Source organism: Hippopotamus amphibius, chromosome 11, assembly GCF_030028045.1.
Source record: "Hippopotamus amphibius kiboko isolate mHipAmp2 chromosome 11, mHipAmp2.hap2, whole genome shotgun sequence".
In the NCBI taxonomy this organism is placed as follows: domain Eukaryota; kingdom Metazoa; phylum Chordata; class Mammalia; order Artiodactyla; family Hippopotamidae; genus Hippopotamus; species Hippopotamus amphibius.
The window spans coordinates 85,134,470-85,137,881 of record NC_080196.1 but is presented as its reverse complement, the minus strand read 5'-3'; positions in this window follow the sequence as shown (position 1 = coordinate 85,137,881).

The following is a 3,412-nucleotide window of genomic DNA, read 5'->3' as shown; positions in this document are numbered from 1 at the left end:
TCAGATTTCTGTACAGAGGCACATTTCCATTCCCATAAGACAGGCTAGAACTGTGTTTCTGAGGCTGTTTGAAAGCTGTGGAAATGTAGCTATCTAACAAAGAAAGCAGTGCATTGCCTTTCACTCTACATACAAAGAGTTGATCCCAACAGCCTATGTGGCTCAATGTTACTCATAAGCCACAGAAAGACTTTTGGTACACAGCATTCTTCCATGGAAAATGGTGTGGACATGAGAGTCCTGTGAGTCCTAAAAGGAATACTAACATTAAAGCACTACATTGACTGAGGCTTCACAGAAACTGTTGCACATCTAACTTTCCTGATAAAAAATTGGACCTTTACTTTGAGGGCAGTGCTCAGGTTTAGGTGTCACTCTAGGTAAACAGAGTTGCAGGATGAGCTCCTAGCAAGGAATTACAAGCACCCTATTTCGTTCCAGAAAACTCAGTTTTCCTCACAGAGGCATTCTGCAGTGAATGGAAGAAAAGCAACAAGAGTGGTTTTCAGGCAGCTTTGAGGCTGCAACTATCCAGTTTTCATATGGGGAAATTACTACTTTTCCCACAGGCCCAAATATCAAAGTTGACACACAGCATCTCTACCTGCAGTTTCTGACCAGCCAAAGGAGGCACATGCAACACACACCCTTCCATGAAGAAACTTTTCTCCGCAGGGAGTTTTGCATGTGGTGAATTGCATAACACAGTCCATGCCCTAGGTAGGCCTAGGTGACACTGGATCTTCTCAAGGCCTAGCAATTCTAAAGGGAAAAACTGTCCTTTTCTTCAGCTGGATCTAAAGTTGAGTTTCTGCTTGGGGTAAAGAGACTTTAGTTATGAGCTCCCAGAATGAATGCTAAGCACAGTGTTCTTTCAGTGCAGCTCAATTATACATACAGAGGCATATTAGCATTGCACACGAGATGGGTTAGAACCGTGTTCCTGAGGTTGTTTGAAAATTGTGGAAATCTAGCTATCCAACAAAGAAAGCAGTGTGTTGCCCTTCACTCTGCATACAGAGTTGATCCAAATAGCCTATGAGGCTGGATGTTGCTCAGAAACCACAGAAGAGCCTTTCTTTACAGTGTTTTTCCATGGAAAATGGTGCTGATGTGAGAGTCCTATGAGTCCTGAAAGTCATACTACCATTAAAGCACTACATTGACTAATGCTTCATGGAAACACTGCATGTCTAACATTCTTGATCAAAAAACTGGACCTTAATCTGAGGCTAATGGTCAGGTTTATGTTTCACTTTAGTTAAAGAAGGTTGTGGGAGGAGCACCTACCAAGGAGTTGCAAGCAACCCGTGTCTTTTGAGAAAACTCACTTTTCGTCACAGAGACTTTCCGGCAGTGAAGAGAAGATGGGCAACAACAGTGTTTATCAGCCAGCTTTGCAGCTGCAACTATCCCACTTTCAAATGGAGAAATTACTGCTTTTCTCATTAGGCCCAATTTCAAAGTTGACACACAGCATTTGCACAGGCAGTTTCTGACCAGTAAAAAAGAGACACATGCAACCCAGTGGGACCTTCCATGAAAAGCATTTCTCCACAGGGAATTCTGCATGTGATAAATTGAATAACTGAGTTGAGATCCTAGGTAGCCCTTTGGGACATTAGGTCTTCCCAAGGCCTCGAAATGCTAAGGGAAAAACTGCCCTTTTTTGCAGGCTGGATCTAAAGTTGACTTTCTGCTTGAGGTAGAGAGACAACAGGTAGGAGTTCCCAGTATGAATGCTAAGCACACTGTTTTTTCAGAGCAGTTCAGGTTTACTCACTAGGGCAGACCCATTGGAATGAAACAAATGGCTAGCACTGTGTTCCTAAGACTGTTTGAAGGCTGTGGAAGTCTAGCTAACTAACAAAGAGATCAGTGCATCGCCCTTCACTCAGCATACTAACAGTTCACCCCAACAGCCTATGTGCCTGGATGTTGCTCAGAAGCCACTGAAGAGACTTTTGGTATTCAGTGTTCTTCCATGGAAAACGGAGCAGACGCAAGAGTCCTTTTACATCTGAAAGGCATTAGAAGCATTCAAGCACTACATTGACTAAGAGTTCATGTAAACAGCTGCATGCCTAAGTTTCTTGATGGAGAAACTGCATCATACTTTGAGGCTACTAGTCCGTGTTTTTTTGTTTGTTTGTTTTTGCCCTTAAGATAAAGAGGGTTGTGGAATGAGCTCCTAGCAAGGAATCACAAGCACACTGTATCATTCTAGAAAACACACTTTTCCTCAGGTTTTACAGCAGTGAGAAGATGGGCAACAACACTGTTTTTGAAGCAGCATTGAGGTCTCACCCATCCCGCTTTCAAATGTACTGCTTTTCCCATCAGGCCCCAGTTTCCAAGCTGACACAAAGCATCTCTACCTGCAGTTTCTGACCAGCCAAAGGAGGCACATGCAACACACTGGATCTTCCATGAAGAAACTTTTCTCCGCAGGGAGTTCTGCATGTAGTGAATGGCATAACCAAATTAATGCCCTTGGTAGGGCTAGGTAACATTGGGTCTTCCCATGGCATAGCAATACTAAGGGAGAGAGTGTCCTTTTTTCCAAATTGGATCTAAAGTCGACTTTCTGCTTGAGGTAGAGAGATGTCAAGTAGGAGTTTGCAAATGAATGCTAAGCACAGTGTTCTTTCAGAGAAGCTCAGGTTACCTCCCAAGGGCAAATCCGTCGGAACAAAACAAAAGGCTAAAACTGTGCTCTTGAGGCTGTTTGAAAGCTTTGGTAATCTAAATACCTAATGAAGAGAAAAGTGTGTTACTCTTCAGTTGGCATACAATCAGTTGATTCCAATGGTTTCTGTGCCTCAAGGTTAACCAGAAGCCACAGAAGAGACTTTCCATAAGTAGTTTTCTTCCATGGAAAACGGTGTGGACACGAGATTCCTTTGACTCCTGAAAGGCCTAGCATGAAAGCACTACTTTGATAAGAGTTCATGGAAACTGCTGCATGCCTAACTTTCTTGATGGAGAAACTGTAATGCACTTTGAGGCTAGTGGTCAGGTTTATTTTGCCTGTAAATAAACAGGGCTGTGGCACAAACTCCTGGCAAGGAGTTGCAAGAATCCTTTATTCAAGAAAACTCCCTAGCAGGGAATAGAACACAGACAACAACGGTGTTTTTCAGGGAGCTTTGAGTCCGCAACTATCCACTTTCAACTGGGGAAATTACTGCTTCTCCCATCAGGCCACTATTTCAAAGTTGACAGTCAGTATATGTACCGGCACATTCTGAGCACTGAAAACAGACACACGTGACACACTCGGACCTTCCAAGGTTAAACTGTTCTCCACAGGGAGTTCTGCACGTGGTGAATTGCAGAACCGAGTTGAGGCCCTAGGTAGGCCTAGGGTACATGGAGACATCCCAAGGCCTAGTCAGGCTAAGAGAAAAAA